At 46.1% G+C, this 23,196-nt stretch overlaps 2 long non-coding RNA genes across 9 annotated transcripts in view; one reads left to right on the top strand and one right to left on the bottom strand.

Moving 5' to 3' along the window:
* Window positions 1–23,196, top strand: part of LOC310706058 — a 346,770-nt gene that overhangs the window by 117,910 nt on the left and 205,664 nt on the right. For all 6 annotated transcript variants that reach the window (XR_014525607.1, XR_014525608.1, XR_014525609.1 and 3 more), the window contains exon 3: window positions 3,164–3,260. This is a non-coding gene — a long non-coding RNA (uncharacterized lncRNA). The remainder of the gene's footprint in view (window positions 1–3,163; window positions 3,261–23,196) is intronic.
* Window positions 9,473–23,196, bottom strand: part of LOC310706065 — a 49,783-nt gene continuing 36,059 nt past the window's right edge. For 2 of the 3 annotated variants that reach the window (XR_014525623.1, XR_014525625.1), the window contains one exon: window positions 9,473–13,036. This is a non-coding gene — a long non-coding RNA (uncharacterized lncRNA). Of the gene's footprint in view, window positions 13,037–13,248; window positions 13,294–23,196 lie in introns of all 3 variants that reach the window. The other variant, XR_014525624.1, reaches the window with a different exon arrangement.

Genomic DNA, 23,196 nt, shown 5'->3' with positions numbered 1-23,196 from the left:
GTTTTTTTCTTTTTCTTTTAAAAAAATACAAATTGTTGCAGAAATGTGTGGAACTGAATTTAAGATTAGAAAAATGAGAACCTGGGAGAACCGAAATGGACAAATTTGTCTGTCCCTGGTTGTGACCGAAGCTCAAAATATACATCACGGCAGATCGGTGTGTTTAAACCTAAGCACATAGGAAGCACAGGGACTTGATTTCAAAAGCAAAATGGGCACTCAGCAGAGGGTACCTCCCACCATCCTCAAAGTCTCCCCCTCCCCCAAAATCATTTTCTTCTCTGGTTTTGCTCTAGTAATGGAACTGAGTTTTGCTGTGAATGGAGGAAACTGACCTGGTGGAGTGGCTGCAATGAGATAAGTAGCAATGTGAGACGTTCCAAGACATTTTCCTGTCTGGGGCACCTCCTTCACTCTGTGTGCCTAAGCCAGTCGGACTAGACATAGAATCGTACTTCAGTACTGGCAATGAGACAGTTTCTTCCCACCACACCTGAGGGCAGCAGGACAGGCCATGTAGCCCACAAGACTCTGCTTTCAAACAGAGGGGAATGGCTGGGGAGCTGAGGGAGAACAGCTGGGGTGCTGCTGCCCCTGCCCAGCACCTGCTGCTTGCTTGTGCCAGTTGCTTCACCCCACCTAATGGCAGGGCCGGCCAGCCCGCATGGGGAAGATCCAAGTTTAAACACATATGTCTGCCACTGCCACCTGTTGTGTGTGAGCTTCGGTTGCCTAATTTGTTCACTACACCATGGGAACCTTGTGATCAAACCATACTTTAGGTTGCATGCCTTTTATTCACAACTTCGTCATTTTCTCTTCTTGCAAACACAAATCTAATTAACCTGGAATTGTTTTTACTGTGCTTGATATTAAAGTTTATAACTTTCCCTTCCTTGGCTCCGTGTTGACATGCACCTATTGAATTTTAATTCCCAGCTATTTAAACTGGATGTTCTGTTATTTATACTTGAGAATCTAGAATTGTTTGGGTCATCCACCTAGACCAGGGATGAGGAGTCTGTGGGCCTCAAGGTGTTATTGGACTACAACTCCCATCATCCCTGACCACTGGCCATGCCAGCTGGGGCTGATGGGAGCTGGAGTGCAGCAACACCTGGACAGCTACAAATTCCCCGTCCCTGGTCTAGACATGCAGTAGTTCCATATTTTAATGCGTCATTATGACATGCTGTGGCGGTGCTCCTAAGTGGAGAAAGAAAGCCTTAATGAGATGTGAAGCGAAAATACCTGAAGGTTTGCTTTTCCACTGTGTGTAGACATTGCACAATAACTTGTAGCAATTTAAATTTCATCATTATCTAGCATTTGTAGGGGTACTTCAAAAGTTTAGTTGATAGTTAATTTAAGATTGCTGACTTAGATCACAATACAGTAATTAGGCAGAATTAAGGTAAAAATGGAAAGAAAATGAATCAAGTAATACAATACATTGTGTAGTAGTATTTTTTCTACTTCTCAAGACATTTCTAGTAACGTTACAATGTTTGCATTCTCATGAAAGAAAGACACTTTGATTATATATTTCTGTTATAAAACAATCTTTGAAATATGCTGGCTAGCTTTGGCTTCCAGCTTTTACCATTGTCGTGAGCCATAGCGTACTTGCTGTACAATACACACAGCAGCACATCCTCAAAAGCCCTGAAGACAATTGATACTTCAGTCCTATATCCACTCACTGGGAGTAAGTCCACTGAAAACAATGGGACTTGTTTCTAAGTAGACGTGTCCAGATTATTATGTGAATTACGTAACTAACATAGTTTGCTGCAAGTATGGAGAACCTCTGGCCCTCTACATCAGGGGTTGCCAACCTTTTTGAACCATTTGAGATTCTGAGAGAGTACTGGAGGCACCAGTCACAAAATGGCTGACATTGAGGGCGGGATGAAACACAAAATGTATGCCATGGGGAACATGGCATACCACAAAGCTGAGAGAGGTAGTCACACCTCACATTTTTATATTTACTATGGGAAGTTAGCTCTGTTCTGCTGGTCCTGATTGTGCAGATCGCACAATATTGATTTTACACACACACACACGAAGATATTGGTGCTGTCTAATAGCAAGAAGGAGCATTCCTCAGTAACAGGAGAAATCTACAATGTGGCCACATCTGACTAAGAAAATGTGAAACCTGCACATTTTGCCCCCTAACTTTATTTCTAGGGGGCGGGGCTAGAGACTTACCTTAAAACAATATGAAAGCTCAGAATCTGGGGCAATGGGGCATATGAAAGCCTTCACATGCGCTGCTGTAAATGTTCCTGGACTCTTAACTGCTATTGTCCATGACCTTATTGGCTGGGGCAGAATGAAACTAGACTCCAAGAACACCAGGAGGACCACAGGTTCCCAACCCCTAGCCTAGGTTGTGGTCAATGGCATTATGAGATCAGTTTTGGAAGGTAAGGAAGAACCAGCTACAAGAATGTAAGGCAGTTCACTGCACATTTCAAAAGCAGCACATACATTATAGACAAAAGACACCATCTGCCAAAGAACATTTAAGTTCTATGGTGTTCAGTGTACTTCTATCCCCTTGAAATTGGTGGGGGGCAGTGGGAATGCTGACTTTGGCTGAATCAAACAGCTGATTTTCAAGAACAGTTTAATGTGGTTGGATTTGTACCGGGGATGAAGAACTTGTGGCCCTCCAGATATTGTTGAATTTCAACTCCCATCGTCCCTGACCATGGGCCATACTGACTGAAGGAAGTTGGAGTCCAACAATATTTGGAGGGCCAAAGGTCCCCCATTTTTTATCTGCACTTCCAGCAGAAGGGATGTACAACGCAGAGGTGGGAAAGTGGACTGTACTGTCTCAAGCTGATGGTGGTAGTAGATAGTATTTTTGAATGCTTTCCTAAGTAAAAAATACAAAAGCAAAAGGGTCTCCCTGGATATGAAAAAGAAAAGAAAAAGCACAGCCTTATGTGCTACTTGGCATGGGGGAAGGGCATCATATGAGGGGGGGGATTTGAAAGTGATATACCCCACATAGTCGAAAGTGGTACTTTCCAGTTTACCACCTCAACATTCTACCACTTCCGTCTTATGCATATGCAGATCCAGGTCATGTTGAGTTCAAACTATTCACATTAACATTCATTCTTTTTGTTTAAAATATTGGTAGAAATCAGAGTAAGGGGCCTTAAAGAAAGGGGATGAAGAGTGACTGGACCATGGCTTGTTCTCATTTCCAAGTCTGTTTCTGACATTTCAATTTCACAGTAAGTTTTAATTCAATAACTGACAAATATTATTATCATTTTTCATGGGGCCAAGCTGAGATCATTTATCTCCTTGGTATATTTTAAAGCTCAGACTGTTCCGCTGGAAGGAACCCCCTACCAACACACACCAGCTATAGTGACCTTACTTGTTCCATTTACTGAATCTGTGATTTCTTTTCTCCATGTTGGTGTGTGTGCCAGATGGCAGTCAAATGATAATAAACATAACAAATAGAGACAGTGCATGAGGAGAGATAACAGTGGCCGAATGTACACAGTTGTTGAGGATGGAGGAGATTGTTTGCTGCGAAACGAACACAAAGTTCCATTGTGTAAGAATCAGGTTTGTGTTGTTTCCACCAAAATATGTGAAGTAATGCAGAGAGTGAAAGTCTGCATTCTAATCAGGGGTTGGATGTCAGCAACGTTAGTTGATTTTAGTTATTCTGGCAAGGAGCTCATCTCAGTGCTCTAAAGTGATGCTGGCTCTTTTCCCATATGTGCAGTTCAGTCTTGTGCAGGCTTACTCAGAAGCAAAATGCATTGAGTTCAATGCAACTTATTCCCATGTTAAGTATGCATTCAGTTGCAGCCACAGATGTTTGCAGGACAGTGGCCTTTACTAAACCCTACGATTTTTGACTACTGTGCACAGCGCATTATGATTTTTATCTCACTCCCGGGAGGTTAGCCTTTAAGATTTCCGTTTCACAAATGAAACACTGAGGCTGAGAGATAGTTCTGTGTTTGGTCCTGCATCCCTAAAGCTTGACCACATGTTGTTCGAAAGAAACATGGTTCAAATGGAGTGGGGGGTGGGGATTCTATTCCATTCACATTTAAAGGCGAACCTACCTAATCCACACTTTCAAAAAGTGATGCAAGAAGTAGAACACAGCCAGTCTTCAAAATTCAGATTTCTCATTTTTTTGCAATGCAGTGCTCCAGCCAAGCAATGTGTACAAGAATGTTCATACTGAGATAAAGTGTGCATGAAATATGATGTAAAGGCAAAGGTAAAGGGACCCCTGACCATTAGGTCCAGTTGTGGCCGACTCTGGGGTTGTGGCGCTCATCTCGCTTTATTGGCCGAGGGAGCCGGCGTACAGCTTCCGGGTCATGCGGCCAGCATGACTAAACTGCTTCTGGCGAACCAGAGCAGCGCACGGAAACGCCGTTTGCCTTCCCGCCGGAGCGGTACCTATTTATCTACTTGCACTTTGATGTGCTTTCGAACTACTAGGTTGGCAGGAGCAGGGACCGAGCTCACCCTGTCGCAGGGATTCGAACCGCCAACCTTCTGATCGGCAAGCCCTAGGCTCTGTGGTTTAACCCACAGCGCCACCCAGATCCTATAGCGCCACCCGCGTCCTGAAATATGATGTATTAGGATATAATTGCAAAAATGTGCTTATTAGGCAAAATTCCAAACAAAGAAGTGTATATTAGCATAAATTTATATTAGAATACTGATGAATTTTCATGATGTGAAAATGTGGAGAACTGAGAGAAACCAAAATTGACCTATTTGTCCAGTCTTAGATGCAAACTGGATGATTGATTGTACTATTCCTCCTTGCCTAAAGAGCACTTGTACTGGCTAAGTGGACGATCTACAGTGATTCTTACTGGTGAGAGTAAACAGAAACATTATTTAATTATTGGGGAGATGCCCCTCACCCAATGTGAATTTTTGAAATCTGTCGCATGGTTCGCTTGTTCACTGTGAGCTTGGACTTTTCAAATATGCAAAAAGAAGATGGCAGAAGAAGAGGATAGGTTTACTGAACATTGATGCTACAATGACCCTTAATTGTGCTTTGAAGAGCTTTTTCTTAAAGTTGTTTTTAGACCGAGTCCAAAGAATAGCACCAGAAAAGTGCTCTTTAGCCTCCCTGGCACCTGTGCTATGTGACTGTTCAGGACACTGTTTTATCTGCAAAGCTATTTATCATCTATCATGAAGCTATTGAGAACTTTCATTAGGCGTTTTGGAGTCATCAGTTCACTGATGAGATGCATCTCTGTTTTCCCCTAACATCTGAATTTGGAGTGGCTGTGCAAATCTTGTACCAGAATGCAGAAGTGGACAGGATGAGGGCCAATAAACTTAGTGAAATCCTGGGAAGTCTTTGTGGGCAGGTGGTTCCTGTGTTCAGAAGATAGGTCAATTGCCTGTTCCTGATGGGCTTGTATCCCCTCTGAAGAAGCATGGTTGTTGGTTTTTAATCAGTTATTTCATATGCCAGCTGTGGTTGGCATAGCCTGGCTGCTGTAGTCCATGCACTGGTAACCTCAAGACTGGATTGCTGCAATGCGCTCTGCATTTTGGGCTGCCCATGGGTCTAGTCTGGAACCTCTAGCTAGTGCAGAATGCACTAGACATGCTACTGGATAGACATGCTACTGGAGAAAGATATCCGGCAATATGGGCACCCCTGCTAAAACATTTTCAAAGGCTGCCCATATATTACCAGGACAGGTATCCTATTAATATACAAAGTCCTGAACAATTTGGATCCAGGATACCTCATGGACCACTGAATTCCTCATATCCCAGCTCAGTCACTGAGATCATCCTGAGGAGTACTGTGTTGCAGAAGCATGACTGGCTTTAAATAGCATTTGGAAATTCAGTGTTACTGGTCCCATGCTGTGGGATACTCTTCCAATAGAACAGGTATGTCCAAAGTCCATTTTGGGGGCCTAATCCGGCCTACCGGTCGATTTAATCCGGCCCCCTGGGCCGTATATGCCCTGGGGTAAAATCCTAAAAAAAAAAAAAAAAAAAGTTCAACAACTTTGGGGTTAAATCCTAAAATAAGCTCAACAACTTCAATTCTATAAAAAGCTTAACAACCTTGGTTGGCCCTCACGCATGTTCACTTCATCAAATCCGGCCCTCTTTGAAAAAAGTTTGGGCACACCTGCAATAGAGATTCAGCAGGGATCTGCTAGTTTTCAGAAATCTCTTAAAGGCCTATTTCAAGATGAGTCGTCATCATCATCATCATCATCATTATTATTATTATTATTATATTGTTTTGATGATATTTTATGTTTTTGTGTACTTGTATATCTTGCTAGGGATGCAGGTGGCACTGTGGCCTAAACCATTGAGCCTCTTGGGCTTGCTAATCAGAAGGTCGGCAGTTTGAATCCCCACGACTGGGTGAGCTCCCGTTGCTCAGTCCCTGCTCCTGCCAACCTAGCAGTTCGAAAGCATGTCAGAGTGCAAGTAGATAAATAGGTACCGCTCCGGCGGGACGGTAAATGGCATTTCCGTGCGCTGCTCTGGTTCGCCAGAAGCGGCTTAGTCATGCTGGCCACATGACCTGGAAGCTGTCTGCGGACAAACGCCGGCTGCCTCAGCCATAAAGCAAGATGAGCGCCGCAACCCCAGAGTCGTTTGCGACTGGACTTAACGGTCAGGGGTCCCTTTACCATTACCTATATCTTGCTAGACACTGCCGTTATATTTTATATGAGGGGGCTATCTATAAACATTTTTAAAAATAAATAAAAATAGCTGGGTGTTGCGTTTGAGACCTTTAATCCCATTTACTGCCTTCGCAGCTGTCTTAATTTGTGATTATATCTTTCCTGCCTACATGAATGAAGCGGTTTAGAAGAATAGATTGTCTTACTACCATGCTCAGTTCTGGAACATTAATATATAGGATTAATTTGTTTATCTTGCATGTTTATGTTGTGAACTGCCCTGAGATCCACGGATACAAATTTAATAAATAAAAAATAAAATAATAATTCCATGATCAATAGGAAGAGTTTACACAGGAAAAGAGAAAGCACGTAAAACATGCTAAGAACTTCATAATTCCTCTCAAGCTTTTGTGAGAACAAAACCCAAGACGAATTAGTCATGACTCATGTTGACTTCCCACTTCCAAGAACTATTTATGCAATTGCTTGGAGGCTGCCCTGGGATAGAAATAAATTACACAGAAATTAAATCTCTCTGTGTGTATGTGTGTGTGAACTGGACAATCTGTTTAATGGCTCAAACCCTGAGGTAACCTCACCACTCCCATTCTGGCTTTAGATTTATTTGTTCATATGTTAAGAACTAGCTGAAAATATTTGGCTCCACATTTTAAAAGATGCCGGAAGGGAATTAGAGACCAGAAAGGTAGTGGAGGCAGCCATTTATGTTAGAAAGAAATTCTAGGTTGAGGAAAGTTATTTTGTTCAGAGGAGTTCATTTTCCTAATGAGGTAGAAGCAGCTTGATCGAATTATACAGTACTTTTTTGATCAATTGAACACCCCATGTTTCCGAAGGTGCATAATGAGCCCTGTCACCCCACTGAGGTCTGTTCACGCTTGTGGATGCTGATTCTGTACAGCTTAGTTTCCTTTTATTCCTCCTCCCTCACCAAATGTTTCAAGGCTGTTTTACACATTTACACAGAGGCATACCTAAGTTTGTCCTCAAGAAGGAGCAGCAGCCGAATCACGCTCCCTGTTGAATAAACTGGTGCAAATACACAAGTTGTCGCAAACACTCTTTCCATCTTTAGGTGTACAGTTAGGCAACATAGGGCAGCTCATAGCCCAGAAATGTGATGTGTGAACTGGTCCTTAAATAGAGCTTAATCATCTCCCTCACATGTTTCCTTTCTGGATGAAATGGTGCTCTGAAAGTCTCCCATTTAATGAGGCCATTGTTGTGATTTTCAGGAATTTTCAGTTTGTGCCATTTGAGTTACAGCAGGACCGCTCAAGGTCCTGAGTGATGATATCTAAAGCTGCATGTTAGCATCACCTTGAGATTCATTCTTTCTGATCCCATCACTAGCAGACTGCATTTTTATTAACAACGGTTCAAGGCTTGGTAGTGGATGGTGAGGGCAACTGTCACTGCAGCGTAGAAACATGGAACAGAACATTCACATCCAAGTAGCCCAATCAAATAGTAGTTAAAATGGCGGGGACTGCAAAGGCCATTTTACTGTACCTGCTGACATCTCAGTCAGTGTCACCTAGCCATCTATTTGATTTCATTCAAAGTGCATGGCAGCTAGCTGACCAACACTAAAGTGCATTGAAGTGCACTGCGTGGATATTTTCTGTGGGCAGATAGGCGGATTGCATAATGGAGCATTCTTAAATGACTGGCAAAGACAGGGATGGACAGTTGTGGTCTATAGTAATTGATGCTGTTCAGAATTGCCTTTCATCTACATTTTGAACTTTCACAATGTCTAATAGAAAATAAATCTTGATCCCTTGCAAATCTGCCTGTTTTCTGCCTCTTTTAATTCATATGTACACCTATTCCAAATTCTGGTTTTGTTTTCTTTTTAATTATGTGGAAGCAGAAAGACAAAGATACTTGAATATTTCTTACATTCTCTCTCTCTCTCTCTCTCTCTCTCTCTCTCTCTCTCTCTCTCTCTCTGTGTGTGTGTGTGTGTGTGTGTTTTCTCTCAGTGAGGGAGCTCTAGCCACAAGCAATAAATAGACACCATTGTTTGAGTATTTCCCCCATATATTTCTTGGCAACTGAAACAACTGATTTCTGCTCGTATTTGCATACCTACAGTTCAAATCAGCCAAACCTGAAAATGAAATGTATGGTAGATGCCACCCACCCACTCCACCGATGTTTAAAATGAGCTCTAAAGGGAAGGAAAAGCTATAGTTGCAATCTGTGGCCAATTATGTTCACTCACAGGAATGAATGACTCATTGAAATGAATGGGTCAAAAACTCTTAACTTGGTATAGGATTGCAGCCATTCAAATCTCTTTCATGGCGTTTAAAGCTACTGATAGTTCACCTTTCTATCAAGCTGCTTCTGAAGAACACAAACCTAACTTTTACAGTCAGCTAGAGTGATCTGAAAGGTTCAAAGAACCTCTGCAGAGATAATGTATTTCTCTGTTCAAGTAGTGGGTGGGGGGAGCGTTTAAAAAAACCAAAAACCAGTAGGCAGTGGTAAGAAAAAGTAGGACTAGTTCTTTAAAAGCATCAACGCAGTTTTCTCAGCATAACCTTTTTGCTATGTGTTTGCACTACTGCCAGATGGTCTGGGGGTGAAAATGTAGCAGGAAAGATCATTTATTGCACTTGTTACTGGGACAGGCAGCAAGTTACAGTGGGACACCAATAAGGCATGTGTATGGTCAAATAGTTTTGCATTTCTTGCTGGTATAAGCCCTATAGGCACGAGTTCAAAAGGAGAGATCAGGATTTCATCATTAGTTTATTTGCATGCTATTTCCCCACAAAACTGTGCCCAAACTCATATCTCACAGCATACCAAATGAGCAAGAATAAATATAACAATTCAGAAACAATATGAACAACAATTTAAAATGATCATAATATCAACATTTTACATACGACAATATAGGAAACAATACCAATAAGGTAATTTAACAGCTTTAAACAGAGAGATTCACAGGAATCACTGACAGGGAGATACGGGGTCATCATGTGTCTAGTTAGCTCTGGTTAGACATTAAATGGGAAAAGGAGATTTGTATGAGAAGTTGTGGGAGAAGTTACGTATGAGGTGGGCAGAAGAGGATCCAAGCAGGGGGACACAATGACCTTTCTAGATAACCTTGGTGGGTGCATGAAGATGGCCTCCCAAGCTTAAAACAATATGTGTGCCATCCCAGTCATAAAAATTAGGAAGCGCTTTTCTAACACCCTGGTTTGAAAAGCTTCCACATTATCTGAGGGAGTTAATATGGCATGACTCTCATAACTACTTTGTGAGTTTGCTTTTCAGTCTTAATTTACGACTTATTGAAAGTGAGAGCTGTGTGCAGGGAAGGAAACTTAGAGAACTTAGTGTGTCCACGAGAATGGGAGGCAGTCAAAACTCCAGAGAAGGTGTGGTGTAGTGGTCAACCTCTGTCCATAACTGAAGGGAACAGGAGAGTAAAACAACAGGCATAGGTGTATGGACACTCATGTAACTTCACTGTAAAAGAAGCCGTCTGTGGAAGCAGAATGCTAGACAGGGATGATTTAGCTTGTGTGTACATTGTTCTACCAGTGAGAATAACCATTAGGTTATCTTTATCAATTGGTTATCTAGGCATAGCTGTGGATGCTACTGACATTTTAAAAGCATGTATGGAATTGGAGGCACGCCAGGAAGGAAAGGAAGGGTCATCATGGCCCCCTCCTGCAGTTTTAATCCCACCTGTGATTATCTTCCAATACCTCTATCTCCACACTACCCATTGTAACTGCTGCTATAAATTAAATGGGCCCATGTACTAGACTTGCATGACAAAGGAGGCAAATTGCTTTGCTTTTAAAGGGGGAAAGGGTACTTACTTGCCTGTCCTATTGGTCATAGGAAAGCTTGCCTAGAGATGCATACTTCCCCTATTCTAGTTGAGGTAGTAGTTGAGGATAATGTGTATAGTTTAGGTATTCTCCTGGAGTTTTGTTCCTGGACGTTCCAGTGATAACCCGCCAGGAGTGCATTTGCACTGCTTTTCTGTGGCCCTTTGAGAAGACAAAACTGGCCACTCTTATGCCTGCTTTCATAGCCATTTCAAACTACTGCAGTGCTTTGTACTTGAGGTTCCCTCTGAAGGGTATTCAGAAATTCCAGCTGGTGCAAGACTCTGTAGCTAGAGTGGTATTGGGGTCCCAGCTTTTTGGATAATGTTATGCATACTTTTTAAACTGCATTGGCTCCCAGTTCATTTCCAAGTGCAATTCAAAGTACTGGTTTCCCCCCTTAAAGACCAGCAGCTTCATTGCCCTTCTGTAAAAGCAACTGGAAACAGATTTTTAAAAAGGAATGGGTAGACAAGAAAAAAAATTATTGATTGAATGCATTTTGTACGCTGCTGGTCCCTCTTCAGGAAAATTTAGAGGAGAGTAATTCATATTTCAGCTGTGTCACTTCTTCTGTTGCTATCAAAAGAAAAAGAAGAGGTAGCTCATCTGAATGTTGAATTACAAGTTCTTGGCTTTTTAGCCCTAGATGACTTGAGACCATGAGATCTGAAGCACTGCTTGCTTTCATATGAGACTGCCCAAGATCTTGGAGCTGCGGGCAGCAGCTTTGTTTGCATTCCTCTTTTATCTGAAGTCAGGCTAGTGACTATGATTGTTAGGAGCAGGGCATTCAGTGATGGAACCCTGGCTTTGTGGAGTTCCCTCCTGATTAATATCAGGAAACATCTATAGTGACTTGCTCAACACATTTCTGTGTTCACTCAGGTGTCCCTTGAAGCATGACTCAAGCTATTTATAGGACACAACCTTTTCCACAGCAATGTCCAAGCTTTGAAACTATCTCTCTGTAATGTGGATATGTGTTTGGTTGCTTTCGTACTTAGAATGAATGATGAAGACCATCTATTTCAATCAGGACTTCCATAATGACTGGTTTTGTTATTCCAGCCCCCTCATGCCACATATTTTCTGTATTTAGGTGCAATGGCTATTTATCATTGTTTTTGCTATAATTTGTTGTGTTTTGGTGTTTTATTGTTTTGTTTAATGCTGTAGTTTAATTGCTTGTGTGCTGCTTTGTGGGGATTTTGGTCTGACAAGCAATACAAAAGTAAGCTTTTACCTACACTTGCCTATGCTGAACGCTAGGGCACCGTGTCCAACTTAGTTTTACTCAGAGTAGACCCATTGAAATAAATGGACCCAATTTAGCCATGTTTATCGGTTTCAATGGTCTCCTCTGAGTCTAACATTGGATACAACCCAATGTGGTTTTATTAATAAATTAGACAGAAGATAACCACAACTGTTCTTAAGATGCACCACTTTTTCACAATGCCACCTTGAAAGTATCTGAGCATAGAAATTTGTCTCTGGGTGTGTGTCTTGTTTATTTATTACTTTAGTATCCCACCTTTCTTCTAAGTAACTCAAAGTGACGCACACAATTCTCCTCCCCTGCCATTTTAATCTTCACAACAACCCTGCCGAGTTAGGCTAAGAGACTATGACTGGCCCAAGGCTACAAATGGAGCTTTATGGTTGAAAAGGGATTTAAGTCTTGGTTTCCTGAGTCCAGCACTCTAACCACTACACCACACTTTCCTCCTACTGACATGTTGCTTGCATTTTCCTTTACCATGGCACAGGGACCTGGGGTTAGGGGCTGCAGTTTCCAAGCCCCACTACATGACTTCTCAGCAGGCTTGAGCTGATGCTGCTCTGGTTTTAGAAAAGAAGGCCCCCCACCCCCCACCCCCGCTTCCCGGGCGCTTCCTGGCCAGCTGAATATCAAATGCAGGCTCATTTACATTGTATGGGGCCTGCTAGTTTTCTTTGCTGATTTTATCTCTCTCTCTCTTTAAGGAACAGATCGGCCACATATTGAAAATCAGGAAATTTAATTTTGCCAGATGAATTAATTTTAATAGGATTTCCTTAATCCAACATGATTAGCATTAGCCTCACCTTGTAATTTGTGGCATATTAAGGAGAGCATCTCCTTTCTTAGTGGGTGGGGTGGGGGAAGGACTTTATCCAGAAGGACCTCCAGCAAAGAATGAGGAGAGGAGATACAAGCAAGACCAAATATTTGCTGAGGATTGGCTAATCCAGAAGAAGTTTGCAGCAAACTGTCCAGGGACCAGCAAACGGGTTGGCCTTTTTGGATCAGCCCATCATCTAACTGAGTTTCCAGCCTTCAAACATTTGCAGCCCACCAGCATGTTCAACTGATAACAAGAGATGGGCTATAGGAAAAAGGAAACATTTCTGTCCACAGAGCTTAGCCACCACTTGGAGGCGAATCACCAGAGCCACCTAAAAGAAGAAGAAAATAAAGGATAAGTAAACACAAGTCTGGATGACCCTCAAGGCTTAAATGCCCCCAAATCCAACACTTCTGGACAGCAGTCATGCAAGAAATATGCAAAATAACTAAACAGGTACTAGAAGTCGCCCCAGAACTGGCTCTACTGAACATCCTCCAAGATAATAATGTCAACTCACACTATAAAGAACTCATAACCCACCTACTCTCAGCAGCCGGAAGCATCATAGCCAGACACTGGAGAGACCTGTCAGGAGTAAACATGGACCAATGGTATCAAATTGCATGGGAAACAGCCTTATTAGAAAAACTAACCAATAAACTGAAACTGACATGGGGGCAAATAGAAGATGCTTTCACCCTGGTATGGTTCCCCTTTATCACATAAGTAAAGGTAAAGGCACCCCTGACCATTAGGTCCAGTCGTGGGCAACTCTGGGGTTGCGGCGCTCATCTCGCTCTATAGGCCGAGGGAGCCGGCGTAGATCTTCCGGATCATGTGGCCAGCATGACTAAGCCACTTCTGGTGAACCAGAGCAGCGCACGGAAACGCCGTTTACCTTCCCACTGGAGTGGTTCCTATTTATCTACTTACACTTTGGCGTGCTTTCGAACTGCTAGGTTGGCTGGAGGCTATCACATACACAGCCCCAAAAGACAACTACAAGAATCCACCGACAGCATACAAATCAATTAGGCTAACTTGACCCAACAACCCCTCCCCCCCCCACATTAATGAACAAATCCCACTGCAGCCAACCAAAGACAACTTCTTGTTGTTGTTGTTTAGTCGTTTAGTCGTGTCCGACTCTTCGTGACCCCATGGACCAGAGCACGCCAGGCACTTCTGTCTTCCACTGCCTCCCGCAGTTTGGTCAGGCTCATGTTTGTAGCTTCGAGAAGCCACCCCGAGCTCTCTAACTACCAAGGAAATATAACAAGCGAATAGAAAGAGAACCTACCCAAGTGACACTGATGCCAAACCCCACACATACACTCCCTCTCCCCCCTCTTTTTCTTCCCGACCTTATACTGCAAATAACACTAATGTCTCACAACAGATGCGCTTGATCTGAATCACAACCTGAAAAAAGAGACAATGCATGTACTTTTGTAAACTAAGATTTTTTTAAAAAATCAACATTATTTTAAAAACAAATGAACAGAACCCCCTCCCACAAACCAAAGCTTTCCCCATTTCCCTGGTGCTGAAATTTAACAAGACCAACTTTTGTTTGATTCTGCCAAGTAGTAGGGCCTTTATGCTCTCGGCTTACAGCTCCATTCACCAGTCATGTAAATCGCATTGCTCTGGTTTTATTACTAAGTTCTTTGGGCTCCAAACTATGCCTTCTGCCTTATGCTGTTTAACTTCCACTGAGATGTTTCCATTTGATCCAATCTGTTTAACTTCCACTTCTAAGAAGGCATGGGGAGCTCATAAGGACTAAACCGGCCAAAGGCCCTTCAGGCCTAGCGAGCATCCTGTTTCTCAGAGCAGCCCAGCAGAGGAGGACAGGAGTGCAATGGCCCTGCCCTGTTGCATAATGCCTGAGGTTGACATATTATTAGTAAGGAAGGGGTGGGGAACAGTTCTAGAGATCTAGGGGGTATTCTTCACACACACCCTCTCAAAAATATCTCTGGGATTGAAAGAGTAGAAAGTTGCAAGCTGTTGCTTCTCCTCCTCCAACAACAACAACAACAACAAGATAGCTCAGTCGGTAGAGCGTCAAACACTTAATCTCAGCGTAGTGGGTTCGAACCCCACGTCGGGCAAACAGAGTCTTGCATTGCAAGAGTTGGACCAGATGACTGCCGAACTCTACAGTTCTATGATTCAATGATTCATTGCCAAGGGGGCTGCTGCTGCTGCTGCTGCTTCATCTCCTCCGGGCGGGCTGGGGGTTGGGGGGGTGCCTGCCTGCGCGCGCAGCCGCTTCTCCCCCGACCTGATGCTTCGCAGGGCTGACATTCGTGTAGCAACCGCCGGGTCCGAGGCAGCAACGGCGCTGCAGCTGGGCTTGGCTTTGAAATGCGCAAGACAATGGGCGCCACTGTTCTCGCCCGCTTCGCCTTTCCATTCCATTTGCATAGTCTGTTCTGCCTGATTGACCAGCTCGGGCTGTCCAAGGGACCCGGCATTGTTCCCAGATCACTGCGAGATGGCAGAGATGACAAGATTCAGGTGAGAGATGAAGTGGGATGGCTCGCCCGGGCCGCAAGCCGAAGCCAGAAGCCCCTGGGAACACCAGGCGGGGGGAGAAGAAGGAGGAGTGGAGAATCAGATGGAGGGGTTTAAAAGAGAGAGAGAGAGAGAGGTCCTCTCCTGTCTTCCACAATGAGAACTCACCCCAAATCCACATTTTCCCACCCCACTCCCGCTGCTCTGGCCAAAAATCGAGCTGCCCCTCAACCCTCACCGTAGTTCATAGCAGGGCAGCGCTTCAAAGTGACGTTCAAAGCACAGTGATGTTCAAAGCACTTCACACACAGGGTCTTCTTGGCAAAACGTACAACATGCCTGCAAGGCAGGACAGGAGCACCATCTAAAAAGGCTGCCTCCGGGAAGGAGCGGCTTTCTGGTAGGGTTGCCCTATTTTGAAGAGCAAAAAGAGAGGGACATATTTCCCGACTTCTACTTTTAACTATGGAGACTCTCATTTTACATACCCATGAAAAAGAGAACGTGTCTTGGCAAAAGAGTGTCCTCTTTTGCCACCCTTGACTGGGCTGAGTGAAGGGCGAAAGGGAAACGGAAGGTGCGCCCTCCAGAACTCCAGCCCGCCAGAAAGCAACACCCCAGGATCGGTTTTGCAAGCAGATTGCATGGGAAGGTTTCCTATTTACAAGTGAAAGATGGATTAGAGTCGCAGGGGAAGATGGCAGCCCCCCCGCAAGGCATTTTACCTGCAGGGAACTTGCAGGAGGACTTTGTGAGTGAGCTGAGGAGCTGAGACCCCACTAGCCGGTTTATATTTACTCGGAAGGAAGCCCCGTCGAGTTCAATGTGGCGCTCACTTCTGGCCAAGGGTGCAGCAGGGCTGAAGCTGAAGCAGCTGCGATCCTAAACTGTCTGGGAAATTCCATCGAAATCGACAGGATTGGAATCGGGACTCAGGGCCAACTTTACGGGGCTTCGGGTTTGTGTTAGGATCGCAGCCTAAGGCTAAAATCCTATGCCCAATTGGCCCTGCATCGGAGGATCTCGTTAAGTTCTTTTATTACAGTCTAATCAAGCCCGTGGAAGGTCGCTGGGCAGAGACAGGCGTATTGTAATCTTCCTCCTTCCGCGCAATCGTCTGCTTATTTGCAGCTGTGCCCTCTTCTGTAGATGGAAAATACCGGTAGCTACCAGTGGCGTAGCGTGGGTTGTCAGCACCCGGGGCAAGGCAAGTAATTTGCGCCCCCTAACCCGTGGATTTGCGCCCCCTAACCCTAACCCCCAGATGTTGCGCCTGGTGCGGCCGGCCCCCCTGCACCCCCCACGCTACGCCACTGGTAGCTACTCCTGATATCTTAGACAAAACACAACTGGGGAAGGGCCATAGCTCAGTGGCAGAGCGTCTGCTTTGAGTGTAGAAGGAGGTCCCAGTTCATTCCCCAGCACGACCTCCAAGTAGGGCAGGAAAAATGTGCCCTGTCGAAAAATCCTACAGAACCGCTACCAGCCTGTGCAAGCAATATTGGGCTAGATGGACGGGCTCGGGGCATGGCAGCTTCCTCTGTTCCTACCCGCCATTCATTTCCAGGCAGATGGAAGGAGGAATGGAGGAAGGAGAGCAAATCGCGTCGGGCTCCATCTCCTCTTTCCCACCCCTCCCACACAAAAAACCCTGGAAACTTTTTACCCTCTTAAACTAGCTTGCAGGCGCGCACACACACACACGTACGTAAACAACATGCACCCGCCCAGCCCACACAGGCCCCCTGAAATGGATTTTCGTTTGACACTCTTGTTTTGACTTCTTCGTAGAAAGACCTAAAAAAGAAAAAAAAAAGATCTTTGCAATACCGGAATGTTTTCCCTCGAGGGATCTGCAGCACAATTTGCCATAATTTCTTCCTTAAACCGAAAAGAAGCTGAGCTGAGCAAGGGAGGAGATTCCCATGGCAGCGCTCGCTTCGACTCAACACCCCCCCCCCCCTCACCGCCGCCCTCTGGGACTCCAGTCTCGTTTCAGTGCAAATATTCCCCATCATCTGCTAATAATGGGGAAAGACAACAGAGGCGCGCGACTCGCTTGTGCCCGGGCACCAGCCACGGATCCACAGCTGCCATTTAAACCGCATCCATCCCATCGATTTCCTCTCTCTTAGCAGGACAGCTTTTTTTCCTCAGCAGGGAGACTTATTTCAATGGGTCTTTTGGCCAAGGAAGTAGCTGGATGCAGCCCAGTTCTATGCACATTCCTTTTAGCAGGTTTCCCTTCAAGGTTAGGTGTGCTCAGGATCGTACTCCTGTGCGCACCTACCTGGGAATCATTGAACTTAGTGAAACTTACTTCGGAGTAAGACACGAATCGCTGTTCGCTTATGATCCTGTGCCCACTTGTCTGGAAAGGTCCCATTTAACTCAGTGACTGGACGTGCAGTGAGTCTTATTGTTGAGCCCGTTCTCTCCCTGGGGCTGCACCTGTTTAGGTGAGTCTCAAGGGTTTGTGGATGAGAACTGGGGGTGCCACTTTGAGACTTAACTGGGTGGGTTGGTGGTAGAAAAGTCTGCCCGGGGAAGGAGAGCCGGATCCACGATTAGTTTCAGCAGCTGCTGCTGCCTTCGTTCCAGTGACTTCCAAAGGACTTAGCCCCGCGTTCACACGGAAGGAAGCACTTGCTTCCGAATAGGTGTTAATTCGGCTTAAAGCCCAGTGTTTCGATTGCACCACATTGTGTGCTCGCAGTTAATATCCATATAACTTTCTTTGCTCATCTGAAACTTGGATCCTCTCTCTCTCTCTCTCTCTCTCTCTCTCTCTCTCTCTCTCTCTCTCACACACACACACACACACACACACACACACACGCGGTGGAATGCACTTAATAGCTTCTTAAATTCGAGGGTGAGGGACGAGCTCACACCCAGAAAGAAACAGAGGCGCTCCCTCGGTACAAAACTACTGCTTTTTCTGTTGGTGGTGGGGAGCTGATATCAAGCTGGTTTACCCCGCAGCCCTAAGGCAGAGATCCTTCCCCTGTTTCCACGGAAGGAAGCCCCACAGGATCGGGTCTCCGGGGCTTCGTGGTCCCCCGGCGAAAGTGTGCCGCGAGGCACCGGGGCCCGGCCCCCGGTTCCCCTCCTCCCGGTGCCCGCCGGGGGTGAAAGATGCGATGGGAGCCGAAGTGGCTCTGGAGTTTGTTTAATTCCCCCCCTCGCGTGTTTACTGATCCTTCGAGAGGCGCTTATCTCGGGGAATATAGAGCGATTAATAAAACCGCAGGTTTCCAGATAAGTGATTGTGATGGAGATTGTTGGCGAGAAAATAGACAATTATCCGCTGTTAGCTTTACATAAAGATCGCATTAACTTGAATTAGTTATCAGACAAAAGAACATCAGAAAGCTGCACCTTTTCTGCCAAGGCAACCGCTCGCGGGGTGCGTGTGTGTGTGTGTGTGTGAGAGAGAGAGAGAGAGAGAGAGAGAACTCGTCTCTCTCTCTCTCTCTCTCTCTCTCTCTCTCTCTCTCTCACACACACACACACACACACACACACACACACACACACACACCCACGGGGAAGTTGGTGGCAGGCCAAAGAGAGACGAGGCAGGGATACTGAGCTGGGGGAAGTTGGAGAGTTTCAAGGGAGGAAGCGAGAGAGGGAAGACGCACTGCCTGCCCGGGCGAAATGCGCCGCCGCGGAAAAGAGGCGCAGCTGAGAAACGCGCTTTGGCAGCCAAGTGGGAACCCAAAGGAAGGAGAAGGCTGATCGTGGGGCAGCCGGGAACTTAAAGGGCTCCTGAATGGAGGTGGGGAGGGGGTTATAGGAGAAAGAGAGGGGGGTCTTTTCCTGCACAGCCGTGGAACTATTTGGAGAGCATGAAAGAGGCTGCTGTGGTTCCCGCTGGAGAGCTTTTTGTACAATTCCAAGTCTAGTTCTCTCTCTCTCTGCCCCCCAACACACACACAGCGTTCCCCCTCCCATTCACTGGAGGGGGGCGGTAATTAATTATCCAGCTCTGCTCCTGGGAGAGAGAGAGAGAGAGAGAGAGAGAGAGAGAGAGAGAGAGAGAGAAGGAAGGAAAAGGGGGGGAGCGGTCGGAGGGAGCGTTAAGGAAGGGAAAGGACTCCCTCCCCCTCCCGACTTTCTCGTTTTGTTCAGCAAGCAGAACTAGGAGGAACACCCCCACCCCGACCTCCACCCCGGGACTGCAGGGCTCCTGTCCAGTCCACCCCCACGGAAAAGGGGGGGGGAGGGCGAGCCCTGCGGGGGAGCGGCTCTCATTGTGGCAGCCAACAATCCCCCGGCCTTTATTCCCCCCGCGGAGGTGAGGAATTCTGGAGCGGCTCGTGTGACTTCGAGGGAGAGGGAGGCGGGCAGGGGCTACAGAGGCTAGGCGCGCGAGGGCACACCTCTCCCGCTTCTCCGTCCCTTCCTAAAATAAAATAGAAGCCTGCCAAGGCAAAAGAAAGGATGTCATTACGGTCCAGCAAGATGCACTCCCAGAAAAATAATAATATTGACTATACAGTATATATGTGGGAAAGGGACGGAGAAAAGTGTCTCGGCGGCGCGTTGCTTGAGCTGGAGCCTTGCCTTCCACTTTCAGCTCAGTGTCTTAATCTCAGGGTAGTAGGTTCGAGCCCCGCGCTGGGCGAAATATTCCTGCGTGGCAGGGGGTTGGACTAGATGACCCCCGGGGTCCCTTCCGACTCGACGACTTCTATGAAAAGCTCTCTGTAGGTTGGCTGCCTCTATTCGGGCTGCAACGTGTCTTTCTGTGAGTTTAGTTAGGGTCGGGACGCCAGATTGCCAGACAGCCTCAGAGCAGGCGATGCTGCTGGGCTGAGGTGGGTAAAGGTGTGTGTGTGTGTGTGTGTGTGTGTGTGTGTGTGTGTGTAGCGGGGATGCTCAGGTGCCGTAGGGCTGCCCCCTGGCCTGCACGCACACATACACAGCGCGCCCCGCCGGCTCTCCCCGGCTCGTCTGACTGGGAGCTGTCCCAGTGCTGCTACGTGCGGCTCCTGCGCTTCCCGGGTCCCGGTTGAAAGGAGCGGCTGACGACCCCCCCAGTTCCCAAGGCAGGCTGGAAGCTGCCTGGTGAGCCTTGGATTTGTGTGGTCCCAGCCTTTCCCAGCTTGCCCCATTCCGCGCCCGGGATCAGGGGCTCCCTCGGCTCGTTTGCACCTGCGTCGCTTCTGGCTCCTTCAGGAATGCGCTGAAGCTTGTAATCAGCTTTGTGAAGCCATTGAGTGCACGGCTGAGTGAAACTTGCAAAGCTCGCGGAGAACTGGCCCGCTGAATGGGAGTCAGCATGGGGCTGCTCTCCAAGCCTTGGCGCTGCCAAATTCCAGCAGAGCCCCTCACAATCAGTCCACACAGGCTTTGCTGCTTTCCCCACACTAAGAAAAGTGAGAAAAGAAAAGCGAAAATACCAGCCACCGAGGTTAGCAGTTTGTTCCCAGATTAATGGCAAAACTCTGGAGGCTGGGTGGGTGGATGGATAGATTAGCTAGCTAGCGGCCGAGGCTCTGCGTTTTTTGGTCGCCTCTAAAAGACGCTGGGTGTTGTTGTTTTTTAGCTGGGGCAGGTTTTGTTGTCCTTCAAGGCGGGAAGGTAGCCAGAAAGAGGGCCCGGGGTTATGAAGAAACTTGGGGGGGAATTATAGGCTTTCCATATCTCTCTTCTGTAGTTGTTCCCTTATCTCTTTACTTGAGAGTAGTCCCATTAGAATCTATAGGGCTGCTCCAAGAGCAATGCATTTGGGAACGGCTGTTCGGGGAAATAAAGGGGGGAGGGGTTTCAAAAATATCAACAAAAAAACCCCATAAAGAGGCATCCCAATATAGTCAAAAGTTGGATAAAAAGGATTGCAGATTGTATTTCAGATAGGACAGCGTTTTGTGAGAAGATAAGGCGATTCGCACGCCATTAAACTCAGTGGGAAAGTGGGGCTGGCAGTCCAAGTGACTGTTTTGTTTAGAGCCCTGTTGCTTGTGGCTATAATGAGAAAAAAGTGTCCATCGTCCAAGACGCTCTTGCTAAGGATGGTTTTAGGGGTGTGTGTTTTTGGAACTCTGCATGATGGTGTTCCTTCCTTAATGAACAGGTTTTTAAGTTGGTTGGTGAAGGATTGTCGGACCTCCTTGGAATTCCTGCAGAGGATCAGACAGAAAGCACCCATCCTTTGGGACGTCAACATTTTTGGAAGGGGAATGTGAAGGGGTCCTGTTCAGAATTCTTTTACTCCTGGCGCAAATCAGCTGCTAACCCATTCCACAGATTGCTAGGGATGGACGCCTGGCTTCCTAACCCGTTTAATTCTACATTTGCCTAGCGATATCTGGATGTTTTCCTATGAACCTCCAGATACTACCAGAATATTTGCCTCTACGTTTTAAGTCACAATGAGGTCCTCAGATAGCCATCCACTGTAAACGAGGGAAACCATTTGAAAAGTCAGCTTACTATAAGCGATTCAGGCGGTGGGGGGGAGGACCCGATATTCAAAATCTTTTGAGTGCTAGATTCACAATCCACGTAAGACAACGCGCGTTTAGCTAACAGTGGGCTTCGATGCATTCAATTCTACTTAGAAGTGAGACTTATGGGGCTTCCCCTCAGATAAGTGAGGACAGTGCTGCAGGTGAAACCTGCTTTCAGACCAATCCTATGCATGCATTCACTCACTCAGAAGTATGGCTGCAGTCTTAACCCCACTTACCTGGGAGTAAGCCTCGTTGAATTTAATAGGAATTACTTCTGCATATGCACAGTTAGTAAATCTCACTTAGTTCAATAGGACCGACTCCCAAGTCAATGTGCACATGACTACAGCCTTTATTGGCAGCAGGCTGCCATTGGTATCAAAGGTCGGGATCCCAAAGAGCTGCTTTAGGCGTGTCTGGGGCCTTGGGGGAAGGTATTTTCTTCGAACAGCTGCTCTCGGTGCCACCTAGCAGACAGTTCTGGGAAACTCTTCCATTTGGTGGCCTGGAGGGCATGCGCGAGCTCCATAGGAGGAGTGCGTTTCTTTGGATCTCGCCCAATGCCTCTTCCACACAACACCTGCACAGAGCTTGAGCTCCATATATATTTTTGTTCCCTGCAAGTCTGGGATTCTGGAATTCAAGGGCTTAACTTTGCCAGTGCTGTAAGCAAAAGTGCAGGGCTCCCTCAACCGCACGCTTTTATCTTATTTTTCCTTCTTCCTTTTTGAGTACCAAATTCTTGAGATTACTTGAGTCTTCCTCACCTGCTTTTTTTTTTTTACCTTGCTTTGAATTGCTTCTTCTTTCTCGTTCAGGAGCAGCAGTGTGCCTAAGAGTTTCAAAGCTCAATGCAAGGAGTTTCGGCGGTTGCTAAACTCTTTGGAGTTTGTCTACACACAATTCATTGGAATTCAGTTCCACTGATTTCCATGGAGTTGCTCCCTAAATTAAGGGCACATGGGGTTAGCAGCCTTGGCCTTACAGTTGGGAGCCCGTTTTCCCTATCTCTTAGAATCACAGAATCCATAGTGTTGGGAGGATCATCTAACGCAGGAATATGCAGATGGTCCTTACAGGAATTGAACCTGTAACCACCACGTTCTCGGAAACCTTTCTTGATTTGCTATTATTCTATAGAAAATCAACTTTTCTGGCACACGACCTTCAGAATTTACCTCTCCCCCCCCCCAAAAAAAACAACAAAAAACCTCCAGCAATTTAAAATCAAACGCTAACTAGCTGCTCTGCTAAACGGAGTTGTTTGGTGGGCATTTGTTCTCAAACTGCATTCATTTCAACGAGCCCAGTCAAAACCACGCAGCAGCAACCGCGGTAAGACCTGCGAAAACTTTCCTTTGTTATGCAACGAAGGTGAACGCCAGCAATTGCTGGAGCTCTGGTGGCCAAGTTCCCGGGTCGTCCCGATCCACAGCCCCCAAATTGGCACCCTGCACTTCAGGAAAGTTACTTGGAAGACAGCCCTGCGATTGGATCTCCT

Source organism: Podarcis liolepis (genome assembly GCF_965112155.1).
Source record: "Podarcis liolepis genome assembly, chromosome: 4".
NCBI classification, from domain to species: Eukaryota; Metazoa; Chordata; class Lepidosauria; order Squamata; family Lacertidae; genus Podarcis; species Podarcis liolepis.
This window is presented reverse-complemented; position numbering and strand designations above follow the sequence as displayed.